This window comes from Denticeps clupeoides, unplaced genomic scaffold (assembly GCF_900700375.1).
Source record: "Denticeps clupeoides unplaced genomic scaffold, fDenClu1.1, whole genome shotgun sequence".
Taxonomy (NCBI): Eukaryota; Metazoa; Chordata; class Actinopteri; order Clupeiformes; family Denticipitidae; genus Denticeps; species Denticeps clupeoides.
In genome coordinates, this window is record NW_021629723.1 from 67681 (window position 1) to 88956 (window position 21276).

Consider the following 21276-nt stretch of genomic DNA (forward strand, 5'->3'; position numbering starts at 1 on the left):
AAAGTATGGTCAGTTTGTGTAGCAAAGTAAGAAGAATAATTTGATTGGTGTCAAGAGTCATAGGAACATCACAAAGTGGGCAGGTCAATGCAGGAAAGGGGCGTGGTTCCAGGCAGTGTGTTTATTCCACGTGGTGATGTCACTGTCTGGGTCTCTGTTAAGGTACTGGCAGCCATCTTCTGCCATTTCATTATAGTTCATGCTTTTTTGGAAGGGGAAATTTCATTCTCAATTATGTGGTCTTCACAGACTGAGGTTGTACCTCTGCATTTTGCTAGTGCTGACTCCTACAAAGTCCCCATATGTGGGCATCTAGACTGCATCATTCCTGATAGCGGCAGACTGCGTTTACCCTCTCACAAGCATGTTGTTCAAAACTAAACCACAAACACAATTGTCTGTGTAGAGTCAGGCCTAGAGTCAGCTAAAGAAATGTACAGCAGCTTCAGTTCTTCTTATCATACCAAATGATTGAGATTGTCCACTACATGAGCAACTTCATTAATACATTGACACCAGATGCAGTTGGAAATGTTTCTGATCTTCTTATGGAGTTCATCCTTGTGTTTTGCTTTGAAAAATAAAAAAAACTGAACATTTGGAATTTGGCACAGCATCTCCCTTTTCCTAAGGAACCCTAGTTCCTATTTGTCAATCAAAAAAAGTTGAAAATATGGAGCACTTCACTGATTTGTGTGTCATCCCTTTACAAGTTCCATGCTAATCTTGGTACAACATCTTCCTAGTCCCAAGTGACTCTTTGTCTAATTAAAAAAGAACAAAATATGGAACGCTTCACGGATTTGCGTGTCATCCTTTCGCAGGGGCCATGCTAATCTTCTCTGTATCGATCCAATTTTAGTATATGTGCAGCCGTAGCAAGCACATCAACAAGCTTCTCAGCTGCCACTTATAATACTGACCATATCATTGTTCTGCTCACCAAGACCTTGTATGGAGTATTGTGTAAAAATGTGATAAAATATTTGGAGAGCAAATGCTTAGTTACCCTAATTGCATTTTCCAAGAGGCTGGTAACTTGTGGAGGTGCATGATTAAAGTGTGGTCAGTTTGTGTAGCAAAGTAAGAAGAATAATTTGATTGGTGTCAAGAGTCATGGGAACATCACAAAGTGGGCAGGTCAATGCAGGAAAGGGGCGTGGTTCCAGGCAGTGTGTTTATTCCACGTGGTGATGTCACTGTCTGGGTCTCTGTTAAGGTACTGGCAGCCATCTTCTGCCATTTCATTATAGTTCATGCTTTTTTGGAAGGGGAAATTTCATTCTCAAATATGTGGTCTTCCCAGACTGTGGTTGTACCTCTGCATTTTGCTAGTGCTGACTCCTACAAAGTCCCCATATGTGGGCATCTAGACTGCATCATTCCTGATAGCGGCAGACTGCGTTTACCCTCTCACAAGCATGTTGTTCAAAACTAAACCACAAACACAATTGTCTGTGTAGAGTCAGTCCTAGAGTCAGCTAAAGAAATGTACAGCAGCTTCAGATCTTCTAATCATACCAAATGATTGAGATTGTCCACTACATGAGCAACTTCATTAATATATTGACACCAGATGCAGTTGGAAATGTTTCTGATCTTCTTATGGAGTTCATCCTTGTGTTTTTGCTTTGAAAAAAAAAAAAACTGAAACATTTGGAATTTGGCACAGCATCTCCCTTTTCCTAAGGAACCCTAGTTCCTATTTGTCAATCAAAAAAAGTTGAAAATATGGAGCACTTCACTGATTTGTGTGTCATCCCTTTTGCAAGTTCCATGCTAATCTTGGTACAACATCTTCCTAGTCCCAAGTGACTCTTTGTCTAATTAAAAAAGAACAAAATATGGAACGCTTCACGGATTTGCGTGTCATCCTTTCGCAGGGGCCATGCTAATCTTCTCTGTATCGATCCAATTTTAGTATATGTGCAGCCGTAGCAAGCACATCAACCAGCTTCTCAGCTGCCACTTATAATACTGACCATATCATTGTTCTGCTCACCAAGACCTTGTATGGAGTATTGTGTAAAAATTTGATAAATATTTGGAGAGCAAATGCTTAGTTACCCTAATTGCATTTTCCAAGAGGCTGGTAACTTGTGGAGGTGCATGATTAAAGTATGGTCAGTTTGTGTAGCAAAGAAAGAAGAATAATTTGATTGGTGTCAAGAGTCATAGGAACATCACAAAGTGGGCAGGTCAATGCAGGAAAGGGGCGTGGTTCCAGGCAGTTTGTTTATTCCACGTGGTGATGTCACTGTCTGGGTCTCTGTTAAGGTACTGGCAGCAATCTTCTGCCATTTCATTATAGTTCATGCTTTTTTGGAAGGGGAAATTTCATTCTCAATTATGTGGTCTTCCCAGACTGAGGTTGTACCTCTGCATTTTGCTAGTGCTGACTCCTACAAAGTCCCCATATGTGGGCATCTAGACTGCATCATTCCTGATAGCGGCAGACTGCGTTTACCCTCTCACAAGCATGTTGTTCAAAACTAAACCACAAACACAATTGTCTGTGTAGAGTCAGGCCTAGAGTCAGCTAAAGAAATGTACAGCAGCTTCAGTATCTTCTTATCATTACCAAATGATTGAGATTGTCCACTACATGAGCAACTTCATTAATACATTGACACCAGATGCAGTTGGAAATGTTTCTGATCTTCTTATGGAGTTCATCCTTGTGTTTTTGCTTTGAAAAAAAAAAAAAACTAAACATTTGGAATTTGGCACAGCATCTCCCTTTTCCTAAGGAACCCTAGTTCCTATTTGTCAATCAAAAAAAGTTGAAAATATGGAGCACTTCACTGATTTGTGTGTCATCCCTTTACAAGTTCCATGCTAATCTTGGTACAACATCTTCCTAGTCCCAAGTGACTCTTTGTCTAATTAAAAAAGAACAAAATATGGAACGCTTCACGGATTTGCGTGTCATCCTTTCGCAGGGGCCATGCTAATCTTCTCTGTATCGATCCAATTTTAGTATATGTGCAGCCGTAGCAAGCACATCAACCAGCTTCTCAGCTGCCACTTATAATACTGACCATATCATTGTTCTGCTCACCAAGACCTTGTATGGAGTATTGTGTAAAAATGTGATAAAATATTTGGAGAGCAAATGCTTAGTTACCCTAATTGCATTTTCCAAGAGGCTGGTAACTTGTGGAGGTGCATGATTAAAGTGTGGTCAGTTTGTGTAGCAAAGTAAGAATGAATAATTTGATTGGTGTCAAGAGTCATGGGAACATCACAAAGTGGGCAGGTCAATGCAGGAAAGGGGCGTGGTTCCAGGCAGTGTGTTTATTCCACGTGGTGATGTCACTGTCTGGGTCTCTGTTAAGGTACTGGCAGCAATCTTCTGCCATTTCATTATAGTTCATGCTTTTTTGGAAGGGGAAATTTCATTCTCAAATATGTGGTCTTCCCAGACTGAGGTTGTACCTCTGCATTTTGCTAGTGCTGACTCCTACAAAGTCCCCATATGTGGGCATCTAGACTGCATCATTCCTGATAGCGGCAGACTGCGTTTACCCTCTCACAAGCATGTTGTTCAAAACTAAACCACAAACACAATTGTCTGTGTAGAGTCAGTCCTAGAGTCAGCTAAAGAAATGTACAGCAGCTTCAGTTCTTCTTATCATACCAAATGATTGAGATTGTCCACTACATGAGCAACTTCATTAATACATTGACACCAGATGCAGTTGAAAATGTTTCAGATCTTCTTATGGAGTTCATCTTTGTGTGTTTGCTTTGAAAATAAAAAAAACTGAACATTTGGAATTTGGCACAGCATCTCCCTTTTCCTAAGGAACCCTAGTTCCTATTTGTCAATCAAAAAAAGTTGAAAATATGGAGCACTTCACTGATTTGTGTGTCATCCCTTTACAAGTTCCATGCTAATCTTGGTACAACATCTTCCTAGTCCCAAGTGACTCTTTGTCTAATTAAAAAAGAACAAAATATGGAACGCTTCACGGATTTGCGTGTCATCCTTTCGCAGGGGCCATGCTAATCTTCTCTGTATCGATCCAATTTTAGTATATGTGCAGCCGTAGCAAGCACATCAACAAGCTTCTCAGCTGCCACTTATAATACTGACCATATCATTGTTCTGCTCACCAAGACCTTGTATGGAGTATTGTGTAAAAATTTGATAAAATATTTAGGAGAGCAAATGCTTAGTTACCCTAATTGCATTTTCCAAGAGGCTGGTAACTTGTGGAGGTGCATGATTAAAGTGTGGTCAGTTTGTGTAGCAAAGAAAGAAGAATAATTTGATTGGTGTCAAGAGTCATGGGAACATCACAAAGTGGGCAGGTCAATGCAGGAAAGGGGCGTGGTTCCAGGCAGTGTGTTTATTCCACGTGGTGATGTCACTGTCTGGGTCTCTGTTAAGGTACTGGCAGCAATCTTCTGCCATTTCATTATAGTTCATGCTTTTTTGGAAGGGGAAATTTCATTCTCAATATGTGGTCTTCCCAGACTGAGGTTGTACCTCTGCATTTTGCTAGTGCTGACTCCTACAAAGTCCCCATATGTGGGCATCTAGACTGCATCATTCCTGATAGCGGCAGACTGCGTTTACCCTCTTACAAGCATGTTGTTCACAACTAAACCACAAACACAATTGTCTGTGTAGAGTCAGTCCTAGAGTCAGCTAAAGAAATGTACAGCAGCTTCAGTTCTTCTTATCTTACCAAATGATTGAGATTGTCCACTACATGAGCAACTTCATTAATACATTGACACCAGATGCAGTTGGAAATGTTTCTGATCTTCTTATGGAGTTCATTCCTTGTGTTTTTGCTTTGAAAAAAAAAAAAACTAAACATTTGGAATTTGGCACAGCATCTCCCTTTTCCTAAGGAACCCTAGTTCCTATTTGTCAATCAAAAAAAGTTGAAAATATGGAGCACTTCACTGATTTGTGTGTCATCCTTTTGCAAGTTCCATGCTAATCTTGGTACAACATCTTCCTAGTCCCAAGTGACTCTTTGTCTAATTAAAAAAGAACAAAATATGGAACGCTTCACGGATTTGCGTGTCATCCTTTCGCAGGGGCCATGCTAATCTTCTCTGTATCGATCCAATTTTAGTATATGTGCAGCCGTAGCAAGCACATCAACCAGCTTCTCAGCTGCCACTTATAATACTGACCATATCATTGTTCTGCTCACCAAGACCTTGTATGGAGTATTGTGTAAAAATTTGATAAAATATTTAGAGAGCAAATGCTTAGTTACCCTAATTGCATTTTCCAAGAGGCTGGTAACTTGTGGAGGTGCATGATTAAAGTATGTCTAGTTTGTGTAGCAAAGTAAGAAGAATAATTTGATTGGTGTCAAGAGTCATAGGAACATCACAAAGTGGGCAGGTCAATGCAGGAAAGGGGCGTGGTTCCAGGCAGTGTGTTTATTCCACGTGGTGATGTCACTGTCTGGGTCTCTGTTAAGGTACTGGCAGCCATCTTCTGCCATTTCATTATAGTTCATGCTTTTTTGGAAGGGGAAATTTCATTCTCAAATATGTGGTCTTCCCAGACTGAGGTTGTACCTCTGCATTTTGCTAGTGCTGACTCCTACAAAGTCCCCATATGTGGGCATCTAGACTGCATCATTCCTGATAGCGGCAGACTGCGTTTACCCTCTTACAAGCATGTTGTTCACAACTAAACCACAAACACAATTGTCTGTGTAGAGTCAGGCCTAGAGTCAGCTAAAGAAATGTACAGCAGCTTCAGTTCTTCTTATCATACCAAATGATTGAGATTGTCCACTACATGAGCAACTTCATTAATACATTGACACCAGATGCAGTTGGAAATGTTTCTTCTTATGGAGTTCATCCTTGTGTTTTTGCTTTGAAAAAAAAAAAAACTAAACATTTGGAATTTGGCACAGCATCTCCCTTTTCCTAAGGAACCCTAGTTCCTATTTGTCAATCAAAAAAAGTTGAAAATATGGAGCACTTCACTGATTTGTGTGTCATCCCTTTACAAGTTCCATGCTAATCTTGGTACAACATCTTCCTAGTCCCAAGTGACTCTTTGTCTAATTAAAAAAGAACAAAATATGGAACGCTTCACGGATTTGCGTGTCATCCTTTCGCAGGGGCCATGCTAATCTTCTCTGTATCGATCCAATTTTAGTATATGTGCAGCCGTAGCAAGCACATCAACCAGCTTCTCAGCTGCCACTTATAATACTGACCATATCATTGTTCTGCTCACCAAGACCTTGTATGGAGTATTGTGTAAAAATTTGATAAAATATTTAGGAGAGCAAATGCTTAGTTACCCTAATTGCATTTTCCAAGAGGCTGGTAACTTGTGGAGGTGCATGATTAAAGTGTGGTCAGTTTGTGTAGCAAAGAAAGATGAATAATTTGATTGGTGTCAAGAGTCATGGGAACATCACAAAGTGGGCAGGTCAATGCAGGAAAGGGGCGTGGTTCCAGGCAGTGTGTTTATTCCACGTGGTGATGTCACTGTCTGGGTCTCTGTTAAGGTACTGGCAGCAATCTTCTGCCATTTCATTATAGTTCATGCTTTTTTCGAAGGGGAAATTTCATTCTCAATTATGTGGTCTTCACAGACTGAGGTTGTACCTCTGCATTTTGCTAGTGCTGACTCCTACAAAGTCCCCATATGTGGGCATCTAGACTGCATCATTCCTGATAGCGGCAGACTGCGTTTACCCTCTCACAAGCATGTTGTTCACAACTAAACCACAAACACAATTGTCTGTGTAGAGTCAGTCCTAGAGTCAGCTAAAGAAATGTACAGCAGCTTCAGATCTTCTTATCATACCAAATGATTGAGATTGTCCACTACATGAGCAACTTCATTAATACATTGACACCAGATGCAGTTGGAAATGTTTCTGATCTTCTATTGGAGTTCATTCTTGTGTTTTTGCTTTGAAAAATAAAAAAACTGAACATTTGGAATTTGGCACAGCATCTCCCTTTTCCTAAGGAACCCTAGTTCCTATTTGTCAATCAAAAAAAGTTGAAAATATGGAGCACTTCACTGATTGTGTGTCATCCTTTTGCAAGTTCCATGCTAATCTTGGTACAACATCTTCCTAGTCCCAAGTGACTCTTTGTCTAATTAAAAAAGAACAAAATATGGAACGCTTCACGGATTTGCGTGTCATCCTTTCGCAGGGGCCATGCTAATCTTCTCTGTATCGATCCAATTTTAGTATATGTGCAGCCGTAGCAAGCACATCAACAAGCTTCTCAGCTGCCACTTATAATACTGACCATATCATTGTTCTGCTCACCAAGACCTTGTATGGAGTATTGTGTAAAAATTTGATAAAATATTTAGAGAGCAAATGCTTAGTTACCCTAATTGCATTTTCCAAGAGGCTGGTAACTTGTGGAGGTGCATGATTAAAGTGTGGTCAGTTTGTGTAGCAAAGAAAGATGAATAATTTGATTGGTGTCAAGAGTCATGGGAACATCACAAAGTGGGCAGGTCAATGCAGGAAAGGGGCGTGGTTCCAGGCAGTGTGTTTATTCCACGTGGTGATGTCACTGTCTGGGTCTCTGTTAAGCTACTGGCAGCAATCTTCTGCCATTTCATTATTGTTCATGCTTTTTTCGAAGGGGAAATTTCATTCTCAATTATGTGGTCTTCACAGACTGAGGTTGTACCTCTGCATTTTGCTAGTGCTGACTCCTACAAAGTCCCAATATGTGGGCATCTAGACTGCATCATTCCTGATAGCGGCAGACTGCGTTTACCCTCTCACAAGCATGTTGTTCAAAACTAAACCACAAACACAATTGTCTGTGTAGAGTCAGGCCTAGAGTCAGCTAAAGAAATGTACAGCAGCTTCAGATCTTCTTATCATACCAAATGATTGAGATTGTCCACTACATGAGCAACTTCATTAATACATTGACACCAGATGCAGTTGGAAATGTTTCTGATCTTCTTATGGAGTTCATTCTTGTGTGTTTGCTTTGAAAAAAACAAAAAACTGAACATTTGGAATTTGGCACAGCATCTCCCTTTTCCTAAGGAACCCTAGTTCCTATTTGTCAATCAAAAGAAGTTGAAAATATGGAGCACTTCACTGATTTGTGTGTCATCCCTTTACAAGTTCCATGCTAATCTTGGTACAACATCTTCCCAGTCCCAAGTGACTCTTTGTCTAATTAAAAAAGAACAAAATATAGAACGCTTCACGGATTTGCGTGTCATCCTTTCGCAGGGGCCGTGCTAATCTTCTCTGTATCGATCCAATTTTAGTATATTTGCAGCCGTAGCAAGCACATCAACCAGCTTCTCAGCTGCCACTTATAATACTGACCATATCATTGTTCTGCTCACCAAGACCTTGTATGGAGTATTGTGTAAAAATTTGATAAAATATTTGGAGAGCAAATGCTTAGTTACCCTAATTGCATTTTCCAAGAGGCTGGTAACTTGTGGAGCTGCATGATTAAAGTATTGTTAGTTTGTGTAGCAAAGTAAGAAGAATAATTTGATTGGTGTCAAGAGTCATAGGAACATCACAAAGTGGGCATGTCAATGCAGGAAAGGGGCGTGGTTTCAGGCAGTGTGTTTATTCCACGTGGTGATGTCACTGTCTGGGTCTCTGTTAAGGTACTGGCAGCCATCTTCTGCCATTTCATTATAGTTCATGCTTTTTTGGAAGGGGAAATTTCATTCTCAATTATGTGGTCTTCACAGACTGAGGTTGTACCTCTGCATTTTGCTAGTGCTGACTCCTACAAAGTCCCCATATGTGGGCATCTAGACTGCATCATTCCTGATAGTGGCAGACTGCGTTTACCCTCTCACAAGCATGTTGTTCAAAACTAAACCACAAACACAATTGTCTGCCTAGAGTCAGGCCTAGAGTCAGCTAAAGAAATCTACAGCAGCTTCAGTTCTTCTTATCATACCAAATGATTGAGATTGTCCACTACATGAGCAACTTCATTAATAAATTGACACCAGATGCAGTTGGAAATGTTTCTGATCTTCTTATGGAGTTCATCCTTGTGTTTTTGCTTTGAAAAAAAAAAAAAACGAAACATTTGGAATTTGGCACAGCATCTCCCTTTTCCTAAGGATCCCTAGTTCCTATTTGTCAATCAAAAAAAGTTGAAAATATGGAGCACTTCACTGATTTGTGTGTCATCCCTTTACAAGTTCCATGCTAATCTTGGTACAACATCTTCCTAATCCCAAGTGACTCTTTGTCTAATTAAAAAAGAACAAAATATGGAACGCTTCACGGATTTGCGTGTCATCCTTTCGCAGGGGCCATGCTAATCTTCTCTGTATCGATCCAATTTTAGTATATGTGCAGCCGTAGCAAGCACATCAACAAGCTTCTCGGCTGCCACTTATAATACTGACCATATCATTGTTCTGCTCACCAAGACCTTGTATGGAGTATTGTGTAAAAATGTGATAAAATATTTGGAGAGCAAATGCTTAGTTACCCTAATTGCATTTTCCAAGAGGCTGTTAACTTGTGGAGGTGCATGATTAAAGTGTGGTCAGTTTGTGTAGCAAAGTAAGAAGAATAATTTTATAGGTGTCAAGAGTCATGGGAACATCACAAAGTGGGCAGGTCAATGCAGGAAAGGGGCGTGGTTCCAGGCAGTGTGTTTATTCCACGTGGTGATGTCACTGTCTGGGTCTCTGTTAAGGTACTGGCAGCCATCTTCTGCCATTTCATTATAGTTCATGCTTTTTTGGAAGGGGAAATTTCATTCTCAAATATGTGGTCTTCCCAGACTGTGGTTGTACCTCTGCATTTTGCTAGTGCTTACTCCTACAAAGTCCCAATATGTGGGCATCTAGACTGCATCATTCCTGATAGCGGCAGACTGCGTTTACCCTCTCACAAGCATGTTGTTCAAAACTAAACCACAAACACAATTGTCTGTGTAGAGTCAGTCCTAGAGTCAGCTAAAGAAATGTACAGCAGCTTCAGTACTTCTTATCATACCAAATGATTGAGATTGTCCACTACATGAGCAACTTCATTAATATATTGACACCAGATGCAGTTGGACATGTTTCTGATCTTCTTATGGAGTTCATCCTTGTGTTTTTGCTTTGAAAAAAAAAAAAAACGAAACATTTGGAATTTGGCACAGCATCTCCCTTTTCCTAAAGAAACCCTAGTTCCTATTTGTCAATCAAAAAAAGTCGAAAATATGGAGCACTTCACTGATTTGTGGGTCATCCTTTTGCAAGTTCCATGCTAATCTTGGTACAACATCTTCCTAGTCCCAAGTGACTCTTTGTCTAATTAAAAAAGAACGAAAATATGGAACGCTTCACGGATTTGCGTGTCATCCTTTCGCAGGGGCCATGCTAATCTTCTCTGTATCGATCCAATTTTAGTATATGTGCAGCCGTAGCAAGCACATTAACCAGCTTCTCAGCTGCCACTTATAATACTGACCATATCATTGTTCTGCTCACCAAGACCTTGTATGGAGTATTGTGTAAAAATGTGATAAATTATTTGGAGAGCAAATGCTTAGTTACCCTAATTGCATTTTCCAAGAGGCTGGTAACTTGTGGAGGTGCATGATTAAAGTGTGGTCAGTTTGTGTAGCAAAGTAAGAAGAATAATTTGATTGGTGTCAAGAGTCATGGGAACATCACAAAGTGGGCAGGTCAATGCAGGAAAGGGGCGTGGTTCCAGGCAGTGTGTTTATTCCACGTGGTGATGTCACTGTCTGGGTCTCTGTTAAGGTACTGGCAGCCATCTTCTGCCATTTCATTATAGTTCATGCTTTTTTGGAAGGGGAAATTTCATTCTCAAATATGTGGTCTTCCCAGACTGTGGTTGTACCTCTGCATTTTGCTAGTGCTGACTCCTACAAAGTCCCAATATGTGGGCATCTAGACTGCATCATTCCTGATAGCGGCAGACTGCGTTTACCCTCTCACAAGCATGTTGTTCAAAACTAAACCACAAACACAATTGTCTGTGTAGAGTCAGTCCTAGAGTCAGCTAAAGAAATGTACAGCAGCTTCAGTACTTCTTATCATACCAAATGATTGAGATTGTCCACTACATGAGCAACTTCATTAATACATTGACACCAGATGCAGTTGGACATGTTTCTGATCTTCTTATGGAGTTCATCCTTGTGTTTTTGCTTTGAAAAAAAAAAAAACTGAACATTTGGAATTTGGCACAGCATCTCCCTTTTCCTAAAGAACCCTAGTTCCTATTTGTCAATCAAAAAAAGTCGAAAATATGGAGCACTTCACTGATTTGTGGGTCATCCTTTTGCAAGTTCCATGCTAATCTTGGTACAACATCTTCCTAGTCCCAAGTGACTCTTTGTCTAATTAAAAAAGAACGAAAATATGGAACGCTTCACGGATTTGCGTGTCATCCTTTCGCAGGGGCCATGCTAATCTTCTCTGTATCGATCCAATTTTAGTATATGTGCAGCCGTAGCAAGCACATTAACCAGCTTCTCAGCTGCCACTTATAATACTGACCATATCATTGTTCTGCTCACCAAGACCTTGTATGGAGTATTGTGTAAAAATGTGATAAATATTTGGAGAGCAAATGCTTAGTTACCCTAATTGCATTTTCCAAGAGGCTGGTAACTTGTGGAGGTGCATGATTAAAGTGTGGTCAGTTTGTGTAGCAAAGTAAGAAGAATAATTTGATTAGTGTCAAGAGTCATGGGAACATCACAAAGTGGGCAGGTCAATGCAGGAAAGGGGCGTGGTTCCAGGCAGTGTGTTTATTCCACGTGGTGATGTCACTGTCTGGGTCTCTGTTAAGGTACTGGCAGCCATCTTCTGCCATTTCATTATAGTTCATGCTTTTTTGGAAGGGGAAATTTCATTCTCAAATATGTGGTCTTCCCAGACTGAGGTGGGACCTCTGCATTTTGCTAGTGCTGACTCCTACAAAGTCCCCATATGTGGGCATCTAGACTGCATCATTCCTGATAGCGACAGACTTCGTTTACCCTCTCACAAGCATGTTGTTCAAAACTAAACCACAAACACAATTGTCTGTGTAGAGTCAGGCCTAGAGTCAGCTAAAGAAGTGTACAGCAGCTTCAGTTCTCCTTATCATATCAAATGATTGAGATTGTCCACTACATGAGCAACTTCATTAATATATTGACACCAGATGCAGTTGGACATGTTTCTGATCTTCTTGTGGTATTCATCCCTGTGTGTTTGCTTTGAAAATAAAAAAAACTGAACATTTGGAATTTGGTACAGCATCTCCCTTTTCCCAAGGAACCCTAGTTCCTATTTGTCAATCAAAAGAAGTTGAAAATATGGAGCACTTCACTGATTTGTGTGTCATCCCTTTACAAGTTCCATGCTAATCTTTGTACAACATCTTCCTAGTACCAAGTGACTCTTTGTCTAATTAAAAAAGAACAAAATATGGAACGCTTCACGGATTTGCGTGTCATCCTTTCGCAGGGGCCATGCTAATCTTCTCTGTATCGATCCAATTTTAGTATATGTGCAGCCGTAGCAAGCACATCAACAAGCTTCTCGGCTGCCACTTATAATACTGACCAAATCATTGTTCTGCTCACCAAGACCTTGTATGGAGTATTGTGTAAAAATTTGATAAAATATTTAGAGAGCAAATGCTTAGTTACCCTAATTGCATTTTCCAAGAGGCTGGTAACTTGTGGAGGTGCATGATTAAAGTATTCTTAGTTTGTGTAGCAAAGTAAGAAGAATAATTTGATTGGTGTCAAGAGTCATAGGAACATCATGAAGTGGGCAGGTCAATGCAGGAAAGGGGCGTGGTTCCAGGCAGTTTGTTTATGCCACGTGGATGATGTCACTGTCTGGGTCTCTGTTAAGGTACTGGCAGCCATCTTCTGCCATTTCATTATAGTTCATGCTTTTTTGGAAGGGGAAATTTCATTCTCAAATATGTGGTCTTCCCAGACTGAGGTTGTACCTCTGCATTTTGCTAGTGCTGACTCCTACAAAGTCCCCATATGTGGGCATCTAGACTGCATCATTCCTGATAGCGGCAGACTGCGTTTACCCTCTTACAAGCATGTTGTTCACAACTAAACCACAAACACAATTGTCTGTGTAGAGTCAGGCCTAGAGTCAGCTAAAGAAATCTACAGCAGCTTCAGTTCTTCTTATCATACGAAATGATTGAGATTGTCCACTACATGAGCAACTTCATTAATATATTGACACCAGATGCAGTTGGAAATGTTTCTGATCTTCTTATGGAGTTCCTTTTTGTGTGTTTGCTTTGAAAATAAAAAAAACATTTGGAATTTGGCACAGCATCTCCCTTTTCCCAAGGAACCCTAGTTCCTATTTGTCAATCAAAAAAAATTGAAAATATGGAGCACTTCACTGATTTGTGTGTCATCTTTTTGCAAGTTCCATGCTAATCTTGGTACAACATCTTCCTAGTCCCAAGTGACTCTTTGCCTAATTAAAAAAAGGACAAAATATGGAACGCTTCACGGATTTGCGTGTCATCTTTTTCGCAGGGGCCATGCTAATCTGCTCTGTATCGATCCAATTTTAGTATATGTGCAGCCGTAGCAAGCACATCAACCAGCTTCTCAGGCTGCCACTTATAATACTGACCATATCATTGTTCTGCTCACCAAGACCTTGTATGGAGTATTGTGTAAAAATTTGATAAAATATTTGGAGAGCAAATGATTAGTTACCCTAATTGCATTTTCCAAGAGGCTGGTAACTTGTGGAGGTGCATGATTAAAGTGTGGTCAGTTTGTGTAGCAAAGAAAGAAGAATTTGATTGTTGTCAAGAGTCAGAGGAACATCACAAAGTGGGCAGGTCAATGCAGGAAAGGGGCGTGGTTCCAAGTAGTGTGTTTATTCCATGTGGTGATGTCACTGTCTGGGTCTTTGTTAAGGTACTGGCAGCAATCTTCTGCCATTTCATTATAGTTCATGCTTTTTTGGCAGGGGAAATTTCATTCTCAAATATGTGGTCTTCCCAGACTGAGGTTGTACCTCTGCATTTTGCTAGTGCTGACTCCTACAAAGTCCCCATATGTGGGCATCTAGACTGCATTATTCCTGATAGCGACAGACTGCGTTTACACTCTCACAAGCATTTTGTTCACAACTAAACCACAAACACAATTGTCTGTGTAGAGTCAGGCCTAGAGTCAGCTAAAGAAATGTACAGCAGCTTCAGTACTTCTTATCATACCAAATGATTGAGATTGTCCACTACATGAGCAACTTCATTAATACCTTGACACCAGTTGCAGTTGGACATGTTTCTGATCTTCTTATGGTCTTTATCCCTGTGTGTTTGCTTTGAAAATAAAAAACTAACATTTGGAATTTGGCACAGCATCTCCCTTTTCCCAAGGAACCCTAGTTCCTATTTGTCAATCAAAAAAATTGAAAATATGGAGCACTTCACTGATTTGTGTGTCATCCCTTTACAAGTTCCATGCTAATCTTGGTACAACATCTTCCTAGTTTCAAGTGACTCTTTTTTTAATTAAAAAAGAACGAAATATGGAACGCTTCAAGGATTTGCATGTCACAATTTTGCAGGGGCCATGCTAATCTTCTCTGTATCGATCCAGTTTTAGTATATGTGCAGCCGTAGCAAGCACATTAACCAGCTTCTCAGCTGCCACTTATAATACTGACCATATCATTGTTCTGCTCACCAAGACCTTGTATGGAGAATTGTGTAAAAATGTGATCAAATATTTGGAGAGCAAATGCTTAGTTACTCTAATTGCAATTTCCAAGAGGCTGGTAACTTGTGGAGGTGCATGATTAAAGTGTGGTCAGTTTATGTAGCAAAGTAAAGAAGAATAATTTTATTGGTGTCAAGAGTCATGGGAACATCACAAAGTGGGCAGGTCAATGCAGGAAAGGGGCGTGGTTCCAGGCAGTTTGTTTATTCCACGTGGTGATGTCACTGTCTGGGTCTCTGTTAAGGTACTGGCAGCAATCTTCTGCCATTTCATTATAGTTCATGCCTTATCAGCACGGGAAATTTCATTCTCAAATATGTGGTCTTCCCAGACTGAGGTGGGACCTCTGCAATTTGCTAGTGCTGACTCCTACAAAGTCCCCATATATTTGGAGAGCAAATGCTTAGTTACCCTAATTGCAATTTCAATGAGGCTGGTAACTTGTGGAGGTGCATGATTAAAGTGTGGTCAGTTTGTGTAGCAAAGAAAGATGAATAATTTGATTGGTGTCAAGAGTCATGGGAACATCACAAAGTGGGCAGGTCAATGCAGGAAAGGGGCGTGGTTCCAGGCAGTGTGTTTATTCCACGTGGTGATGTCACTGTCTGGGTCTCTATTAAGGTACTGGCAGCCATCTTCTGTCATTTCATTATAGTTCATGCTTTTTTGGAAGGGGAAATTTCATTCTCAAATATAAGGTCTTCCCAGACTGAGGTTGTACCGCTGCAATTTGCTAGTGCTGACTCCTACAAAGTCCCCATATGTGGGCATCTAGACTGCATCATTCCTGAGAGCGACAGACTGCGTTTAACCTCTCACAAGCATTTTGTTCACAACTAAACCACAAACACAATTGTCTGCGTAGAATCAGTCCTAGAGTCAGCTAAAGAAATGTACAGTAGCTTCAGTTCTTCTTATCTTACCAAATGATTGAGATTGTCTACTACATGAGCAACTTCATTAATACATTGACACCAGTTGCATTTGGAAAAGTTTCTGATCTTCTTATGGTCTTTATCCCTGTGTGTTTGCTTTGAAAATAAAATAAACATTTAGAATTTGGCACAGCATCTCCCTTTTCCTAAGGAACCCTAGTTCCTATTTGTCATTATAGTTCATGCTTTTTTGGAAGGGGAAATTTCATTCTCAAATATGTGGTCTTCCCAGACTGTGGTTGTACCTCTGCATTTTGCTAGTGCTGACTCCTACAAAGTCCCAATATGTGGGCATCTAGACTGCATCATTCCTGATAGCGGCAGACTGCGTTTACCCTCTCACAAGCATGTTGTTCAAAACTAAACCACAAACACAATTGTCTGTGTAGAGTCAGTCCTAGTGTCAGCTAAAGAAATGTACAGCAGCTTCAGTACTTCTTATCATACCAAATGATTGAGATTGTCCACTACATGAGCAACTTCATTAATATATTGACACCAGATGCAGTTGGACATGTTTCTGATCTTCTTATGGAGTTCATCCTTGTGTTTTTGCTTTGAAAAAAAAAAAAAACTAAACATTTGGAATTTGGCACAGCATCTCCCTTTTCCTAAAGAAACCCTAGTTCCTATTTGTCAATCAAAAAAAGTCGAAAATATGGAGCACTTCACTGATTTGTGGGTCATCCTTTTGCAAGTTCCATGCTAATCTTGGTACAACATCTTCCTAGTCCCAAGTGACTCTTTGTCTAATTAAAAAAGAACAAAATATGGAACGCTTCACGGATTTGCGTGTCATTCTTTCGCAGGGGCCATGCTAATCTTCTCTGTATCGATCCAATTTTAGTATATGTGCAGCCGTAGCAAGCACATCAACCAGCTTCTCAGCTGCCACTTATAATACTGACCATATCATTGTTCTGCTCACCAAGACCTTGTATGGAGTATTGTGTAAAAATGTGATAAATTATTTGGAGAGCAAATGCTTAGTTACTAATTGCATTTTCCAAGAGGCTGGTAACTCGTGGAGGTGCATGATTAAAGTATGGTCAGTTTGTGTAGCAAAGAAAGAAGAATAATTTGATTGGTGTCAAGAGTCATAGGAACATCACAAAGTGGGCAGGTCAATGCAGAAAAGGGGCGTGGTTCCAGGCAGTGTGTTTATTCCACGTGGTGATGTCACTGTCTGGGTCTCTGTTAAGGTACTGGCAGCAATCTTCTGCCATTTCATTATAGTTCATGCTTTTTTGGAAGGGGAAATTTCATTCTCAATTATGTGGTCTTCCCAGACTGAGGTTGTACCTCTGCATTTTGCTATTGCTGACTCCTACAAAGTCCCCATATGTGGGCATCTAGACTGCATCATTCCTGATAGCGGCTGACTTAGTTTACCCTCTTACAAGCATGTTGTTCAAAACTAAACCTCAAACAGAATTGTCTGTGTAGAGTCAGGCCTAGAGTCAGCTAAAGAAATGTACAGTAGATTCAGTTCTTCTTATCTTACCAAATGATTGAGATTGTCCACTACATGAGCAACTTCATTAATACATTGACCCCAGATGCAGTTGGACATGTTTCTGATCTTCTTATGGAGTTCATCCTTGTGTTTTTGCTTTGAAAAAAAAAAAAACTAAACATTTGGAATTTGGCACAGCATCTCCCTTTTCCTAAGGAACCCTAGTTCCTATTTGTCAATCAAACAAAGTTGAAAATATGGAGCACTTCACTGATTTGTGTGTCATCCCTTTACAAGTTCCATGCTAATCTTGGTACAACATCTTCCTAGTCCCAAGTGACTCTTTGTCTAATTAAAAAAGAACAAAATACGGAACGCTTCACAGATTTGCGTGTCATCCTTTCGCAGGGGCCATGCTAATCTTCTCTGTATCGATCCAATTTTAGTATATGTGCAGCCGTAGCAAGCACATCAACCAGCTTCTCAGCTGCCACTTATAATACTGACCATATCATTGTTCTGCTCACCAAGACCTTGTATGGAGTACTGTGTAAAAATGTGATAAAATATTTGGAGAGCAAATGCTTAGTTGCCCTAAATGCAATTTCCAAGAGGCTGGTAACTTGTGGAGGTGCATGATTAAAGTGTGGTCAGTTTGTGTAGCAAAGAAAGATGAATAATTTGATTGGTGTCAAGAGTCATGGGAACATCACAAAGTGGGCAGGTCAATGCAGGAAAGGGGCGTGGTTCCAGGCAGTGTGTTTATTCCACGTGGTGATGTCACTGTCTGGGTCTCTGTTAAGGTACTGGCAGCAATCTTCTGCCATTTCATTATAGTTCATGCCTTATTAGCACGGGAAATTTCATTCTCAAATATGTGGTCTTCCCAGACTGAGGTGGGACCTCTGCATTTTGCTAGTTCTGACTCCTACAGAGTCCCCATATGTGGGCATCTAGACTGCATCATTCCTGATAGCGGCAGGCTGCGTTTACCCTCTCACAAGCATGTTGTTCAAAACTAAACCACAAACACAAATGTCTGCGTAGAGTCAGTCCTAGAGTCAGCTAAAGAAATGTACAGCAGCTTCAGTTCTTCTTATCATACGAAATGATTGAGATTGTCCACTACATGAGCAACTTCATTAATACCTTGACACCAGTTGCAGTTGGATATGTTTCTGACCTTCTTATGGTATTCATCCCTGTGTGTTTGCTTTGAAAATAAAATATACTGAACATTTGGAATTTGGCACAGCATCTTCCTTTTCCCAAGGAACCCTAGTTCCTATTTGTCAATCAAAAAAAGTTGAAAATATGGAGCACTTCACTGATTTGTGTGTCATCCCTTTACAAGTTCCATGCTAATCTTGGTACAACATCTTCCTAGTCCCAAGTGACTCTTTGTCTAATTAAAAAAGAACGAAATATGGAACGCTTCACGGATTTGCGTGTCATCCTTTCGCAGGGGCCATGCTAATCTTCTCTGTATCGATCCAATTTTAGTATATGTGCAGCCGTAGCAAGCACATCAACAAGCTTCTCGGCTGCCACTTATAATACTGACCAAATCATTGTTCTGCTCACCAAGACCTTGTATGGAGTATTGTGTAAAAATTTGATAAAATATTTAGAGAGCAAATGCTTAGTTACCCTAATTGCATTTTCCAAGAGGCTGGTAACTTGTAGAGGTGCATGATTAAAGTGTGGTCAGTTTGTGTAGCAAAGAAAGATGAATAATTTGATTGGTGTCAAGAGTCATGGGAACATCACAAAGTGGGCAGGTCAATGCAGGAAAGGGGCGTGGTTCCAGGCAGTGTGTTTATTCCACGTGGTGATGTCACTGTCTGGGTCTCTGTTAAGGTACTGACAGCAATCTTCTGCCATTTCATTATAGTTCATGCTTTTTTGGCAGGGGAAATTTCATTCTCAATTATGTGGTCTTCCCAGACTGAGGTTGTACCTCTGCATTTTGCTAGTGCTGACTCCTACAAAGTCCCCATATGTGGGCATCTAGACTGCATCATTCCTGATAGCGGCTGACTTAGTTTACCCTCTCAACAGCATTTTGTTCACAACTAAACCACAAACACAATTGTCTCCGTAGAGTCAGTCCTAGAGTCAGCTAAAGAAATGTACAGCAGCTTCAGATCTTCTAATCTTACCAAATGATTGAGATTGTCCACTACATGAGCAACTTCATTAATACATTGACACCAGATGCAGTTGAAAATGTTTCAGATCTTCTTATGGAGTTCATTCTTGTGTTTTTGCTTTGAAAAAAAAAAAAAACTAAACATTTGGAATTTGGCACAGCATCTCCCTTTTCCTAAGGAACCCTAGTTCCTATTTGTCAATCAAAAAAAGTTGAAAATATGGAGCACTTCACTGATTTGTGTGTCATCTTTTTGCAAGTTCCATGCTAATCTTGGTACAACATCTTCCTAGACCCAAGTGACTCTTTGTCTAATTAAAAAAGAACAAAATATGGAACGCTTTGAGGATTTGCATGTCACAATTTTGCAGGGGCCATGCTAATCTTCTCTGTATCGATCCAATTTTAGTATATGTGCAGCCGTAGCAAGCACATCAACCAGCTTCTCAGCTGCCACTTGTAATACTGACCAAATCATTGTTCTGCTCACCAAGACCTTGTATGGAGTATTGTGTAAAAATTTGATAAAATATTTAGAGAGCAAATGCTTAGTTACCCTAATTGCATTTTCCAAGAGGCTGGTAATTTGTGGAGGTGCATGATTAAAGTATTCTTAGTTTGTGTAGCAAAGTAAGAAGAATAATTTGATTGGTGTCAAGAGTCATAGGAACATCATGAAGTGGGCAGGTCAATGCAGGAAAGGGGCGTGGTTCCAGGCAGTGTGTTTATTCCACGTGGTGATGTCACTGTCTGGGTCTCTGTTAAGGTACTGGCAGCCATCTTCTGCCATTTCATTATAGTTCATGCTTTTTTGGAAGGGGAAATTTCATTCTCAAATATGTGGTCTTCCCAGACTGAGGTGGGACCTCTGCATTTTGCTAGTGCTGACTCCTACAAAGTCCCCATATGTGGGCATCTAGACTGCATCATTCCTGATAGCGGCTGACTTAGTTTACCCTCTCAACAGCATTTTGTTCACAACTAAACCTCAAACAGAATTGTCTGTGTTAGGTCAGGCCTAGAGTCAGCTAAAGAAATGTACAGCAGCTTCAGTACTTCTTATCATACCAAATGATTGAGATTGTCCACTACATGAGCAACTTCATTAATATATTGACACCAGATGCAGTTGGACATGTTTCTGATCTTCTTATGGAGTTCATCCTTGTGTTTTTGCTTTAAAAAAAAAAAAAACTAAACATTTGGAATTTGGCACAGCATCTCCCTTTTCCTAAGGAACCCTAGTTCCTATTTGTCAATCAAAAAAAGTTGAAAATATGGAGCACTTCACTGATTTGTGTGTCATCCCTTTACAAGTTCCATGCTAATCTTGGTACAACATCTTCCTAGTCCCAAGTGACTCTTTGTCTAATTAAAAAAGAACGAAATATGGAACGCTTCACGGATTTGCGTGTCATCCTTTCGCAGGGGCCATGCTAATCTTCTCTGTATCGATCCAATTTTAGTATATGTGCAGCCATAGCAAGCACATCAACCAGCTTCTCAGCTGCCACTTATAGTACTGACCATATCATTGTTCTGCTCACCAAGACCTTGTATGGAGTATTGTGTAAAAATTTGATTAAATATTTAGAGAGCAAATGCTTAGTTACCATAATTGCATTTTGCAAGAGGCTGGTAGCTTGTGGAGGTGCATGATTAAAGTGTGGTCAGTTTGTGTAGCAAAGAAAGATGAATAATTTGATTAGTGTCAAGAGTCATGGGAACATCACAAAGTGGGCAGGTCAATGCAGGAAAGGGGCGTGGTTCCAGGCAGTTTGTTTATTCCACGTGGTGATGTCACTGTCTGGGTCTCTGTTAAGGTACTGACAGCAATCTTCTGCCATTTCATTATAGTTCATGCTTTTTTCGAAGGGGAAATTTCATTCTCAATTATGTGGTCTTCACAGACTGAGGTTGTACCTCTGCATTTTGCTAGTGCTGACTCCTACAAAGTCCCCATATGTGGGCATCTAGACTGCATCATTCCTGAGAGCCACAGACTGCGTTTAACCTCT

General features: G+C 40.3%; 32 non-coding genes across 32 annotated transcripts; 13 read left to right on the forward strand and 19 right to left on the reverse strand.

The window, feature by feature from the left end:
- Nucleotides 1–779: 779 nt before the first annotated feature.
- LOC114772671 (U6 spliceosomal RNA) lies at nucleotides 780–886 on the reverse strand. Its single transcript, XR_003744052.1, has one exon. It is a non-coding gene; the product is annotated as a U6 spliceosomal RNA (small nuclear RNA).
- A 370-nt stretch (nucleotides 887–1256) lies between these two features.
- LOC114772817 (U1 spliceosomal RNA) lies at nucleotides 1257–1416 on the forward strand. The gene has a single exon (XR_003744195.1). It is a non-coding gene; the product is annotated as a U1 spliceosomal RNA (small nuclear RNA).
- Nucleotides 1417–1838: 422 nt separating this feature from the next.
- On the reverse strand, nucleotides 1839–1945 carry LOC114772672 (U6 spliceosomal RNA). The gene has a single exon (XR_003744053.1). It is a non-coding gene; the product is annotated as a U6 spliceosomal RNA (small nuclear RNA).
- A 369-nt stretch (nucleotides 1946–2314) lies between these two features.
- LOC114772811 (U1 spliceosomal RNA) lies at nucleotides 2315–2474 on the forward strand. The gene has a single exon (XR_003744189.1). It is a non-coding gene; the product is annotated as a U1 spliceosomal RNA (small nuclear RNA).
- Nucleotides 2475–2897: 423 nt separating this feature from the next.
- Nucleotides 2898–3004, reverse strand: LOC114772694 (U6 spliceosomal RNA). Its single transcript, XR_003744074.1, has one exon. It is a non-coding gene; the product is annotated as a U6 spliceosomal RNA (small nuclear RNA).
- A 371-nt stretch (nucleotides 3005–3375) lies between these two features.
- Nucleotides 3376–3535, forward strand: LOC114772806 (U1 spliceosomal RNA). The gene has a single exon (XR_003744183.1). It is a non-coding gene; the product is annotated as a U1 spliceosomal RNA (small nuclear RNA).
- Nucleotides 3536–3955: 420 nt separating this feature from the next.
- Nucleotides 3956–4062, reverse strand: LOC114772673 (U6 spliceosomal RNA). Its single transcript, XR_003744054.1, has one exon. It is a non-coding gene; the product is annotated as a U6 spliceosomal RNA (small nuclear RNA).
- A 371-nt stretch (nucleotides 4063–4433) lies between these two features.
- Nucleotides 4434–4596, forward strand: LOC114772620 (U1 spliceosomal RNA). The gene has a single exon (XR_003744004.1). It is a non-coding gene; the product is annotated as a U1 spliceosomal RNA (small nuclear RNA).
- A 417-nt stretch (nucleotides 4597–5013) lies between these two features.
- LOC114772674 (U6 spliceosomal RNA) lies at nucleotides 5014–5120 on the reverse strand. The gene has a single exon (XR_003744055.1). It is a non-coding gene; the product is annotated as a U6 spliceosomal RNA (small nuclear RNA).
- Nucleotides 5121–5490: 370 nt separating this feature from the next.
- On the forward strand, nucleotides 5491–5654 carry LOC114772786 (U1 spliceosomal RNA). The gene has a single exon (XR_003744163.1). It is a non-coding gene; the product is annotated as a U1 spliceosomal RNA (small nuclear RNA).
- Nucleotides 5655–6065: 411 nt separating this feature from the next.
- On the reverse strand, nucleotides 6066–6172 carry LOC114772695 (U6 spliceosomal RNA). Its single transcript, XR_003744075.1, has one exon. It is a non-coding gene; the product is annotated as a U6 spliceosomal RNA (small nuclear RNA).
- A 950-nt stretch (nucleotides 6173–7122) lies between these two features.
- On the reverse strand, nucleotides 7123–7229 carry LOC114772696 (U6 spliceosomal RNA). The gene has a single exon (XR_003744076.1). It is a non-coding gene; the product is annotated as a U6 spliceosomal RNA (small nuclear RNA).
- Nucleotides 7230–8180: 951 nt separating this feature from the next.
- Nucleotides 8181–8283, reverse strand: LOC114772758 (U6 spliceosomal RNA). Its single transcript, XR_003744136.1, has one exon. It is a non-coding gene; the product is annotated as a U6 spliceosomal RNA (small nuclear RNA).
- Nucleotides 8284–9238: 955 nt separating this feature from the next.
- Nucleotides 9239–9345, reverse strand: LOC114772697 (U6 spliceosomal RNA). Its single transcript, XR_003744077.1, has one exon. It is a non-coding gene; the product is annotated as a U6 spliceosomal RNA (small nuclear RNA).
- A 370-nt stretch (nucleotides 9346–9715) lies between these two features.
- On the forward strand, nucleotides 9716–9875 carry LOC114772639 (U1 spliceosomal RNA). Its single transcript, XR_003744022.1, has one exon. It is a non-coding gene; the product is annotated as a U1 spliceosomal RNA (small nuclear RNA).
- Nucleotides 9876–10298: 423 nt separating this feature from the next.
- LOC114772648 (U6 spliceosomal RNA) lies at nucleotides 10299–10405 on the reverse strand. Its single transcript, XR_003744030.1, has one exon. It is a non-coding gene; the product is annotated as a U6 spliceosomal RNA (small nuclear RNA).
- A 370-nt stretch (nucleotides 10406–10775) lies between these two features.
- LOC114772629 (U1 spliceosomal RNA) lies at nucleotides 10776–10935 on the forward strand. The gene has a single exon (XR_003744013.1). It is a non-coding gene; the product is annotated as a U1 spliceosomal RNA (small nuclear RNA).
- Nucleotides 10936–11356: 421 nt separating this feature from the next.
- LOC114772649 (U6 spliceosomal RNA) lies at nucleotides 11357–11463 on the reverse strand. The gene has a single exon (XR_003744031.1). It is a non-coding gene; the product is annotated as a U6 spliceosomal RNA (small nuclear RNA).
- A 369-nt stretch (nucleotides 11464–11832) lies between these two features.
- On the forward strand, nucleotides 11833–11992 carry LOC114772642 (U1 spliceosomal RNA). The gene has a single exon (XR_003744025.1). It is a non-coding gene; the product is annotated as a U1 spliceosomal RNA (small nuclear RNA).
- Nucleotides 11993–12412: 420 nt separating this feature from the next.
- On the reverse strand, nucleotides 12413–12519 carry LOC114772675 (U6 spliceosomal RNA). Its single transcript, XR_003744056.1, has one exon. It is a non-coding gene; the product is annotated as a U6 spliceosomal RNA (small nuclear RNA).
- Nucleotides 12520–12890: 371 nt separating this feature from the next.
- Nucleotides 12891–13054, forward strand: LOC114772788 (U1 spliceosomal RNA). Its single transcript, XR_003744165.1, has one exon. It is a non-coding gene; the product is annotated as a U1 spliceosomal RNA (small nuclear RNA).
- Nucleotides 13055–13466: 412 nt separating this feature from the next.
- Nucleotides 13467–13574, reverse strand: LOC114772772 (U6 spliceosomal RNA). The gene has a single exon (XR_003744149.1). It is a non-coding gene; the product is annotated as a U6 spliceosomal RNA (small nuclear RNA).
- A 368-nt stretch (nucleotides 13575–13942) lies between these two features.
- On the forward strand, nucleotides 13943–14102 carry LOC114772658 (U1 spliceosomal RNA). The gene has a single exon (XR_003744040.1). It is a non-coding gene; the product is annotated as a U1 spliceosomal RNA (small nuclear RNA).
- A 416-nt stretch (nucleotides 14103–14518) lies between these two features.
- LOC114772780 (U6 spliceosomal RNA) lies at nucleotides 14519–14625 on the reverse strand. The gene has a single exon (XR_003744158.1). It is a non-coding gene; the product is annotated as a U6 spliceosomal RNA (small nuclear RNA).
- A 1207-nt stretch (nucleotides 14626–15832) lies between these two features.
- On the forward strand, nucleotides 15833–15992 carry LOC114772631 (U1 spliceosomal RNA). The gene has a single exon (XR_003744014.1). It is a non-coding gene; the product is annotated as a U1 spliceosomal RNA (small nuclear RNA).
- Nucleotides 15993–16414: 422 nt separating this feature from the next.
- LOC114772748 (U6 spliceosomal RNA) lies at nucleotides 16415–16521 on the reverse strand. The gene has a single exon (XR_003744126.1). It is a non-coding gene; the product is annotated as a U6 spliceosomal RNA (small nuclear RNA).
- Nucleotides 16522–16889: 368 nt separating this feature from the next.
- Nucleotides 16890–17045, forward strand: LOC114772807 (U1 spliceosomal RNA). Its single transcript, XR_003744185.1, has one exon. It is a non-coding gene; the product is annotated as a U1 spliceosomal RNA (small nuclear RNA).
- Nucleotides 17046–17469: 424 nt separating this feature from the next.
- Nucleotides 17470–17576, reverse strand: LOC114772719 (U6 spliceosomal RNA). Its single transcript, XR_003744098.1, has one exon. It is a non-coding gene; the product is annotated as a U6 spliceosomal RNA (small nuclear RNA).
- Nucleotides 17577–18526: 950 nt separating this feature from the next.
- LOC114772735 (U6 spliceosomal RNA) lies at nucleotides 18527–18633 on the reverse strand. Its single transcript, XR_003744113.1, has one exon. It is a non-coding gene; the product is annotated as a U6 spliceosomal RNA (small nuclear RNA).
- A 370-nt stretch (nucleotides 18634–19003) lies between these two features.
- Nucleotides 19004–19159, forward strand: LOC114772704 (U1 spliceosomal RNA). Its single transcript, XR_003744084.1, has one exon. It is a non-coding gene; the product is annotated as a U1 spliceosomal RNA (small nuclear RNA).
- A 425-nt stretch (nucleotides 19160–19584) lies between these two features.
- LOC114772777 (U6 spliceosomal RNA) lies at nucleotides 19585–19691 on the reverse strand. The gene has a single exon (XR_003744155.1). It is a non-coding gene; the product is annotated as a U6 spliceosomal RNA (small nuclear RNA).
- Nucleotides 19692–20641: 950 nt separating this feature from the next.
- LOC114772745 (U6 spliceosomal RNA) lies at nucleotides 20642–20748 on the reverse strand. Its single transcript, XR_003744123.1, has one exon. It is a non-coding gene; the product is annotated as a U6 spliceosomal RNA (small nuclear RNA).
- Between the last annotated feature and the right edge of the window lie 528 nt (nucleotides 20749–21276).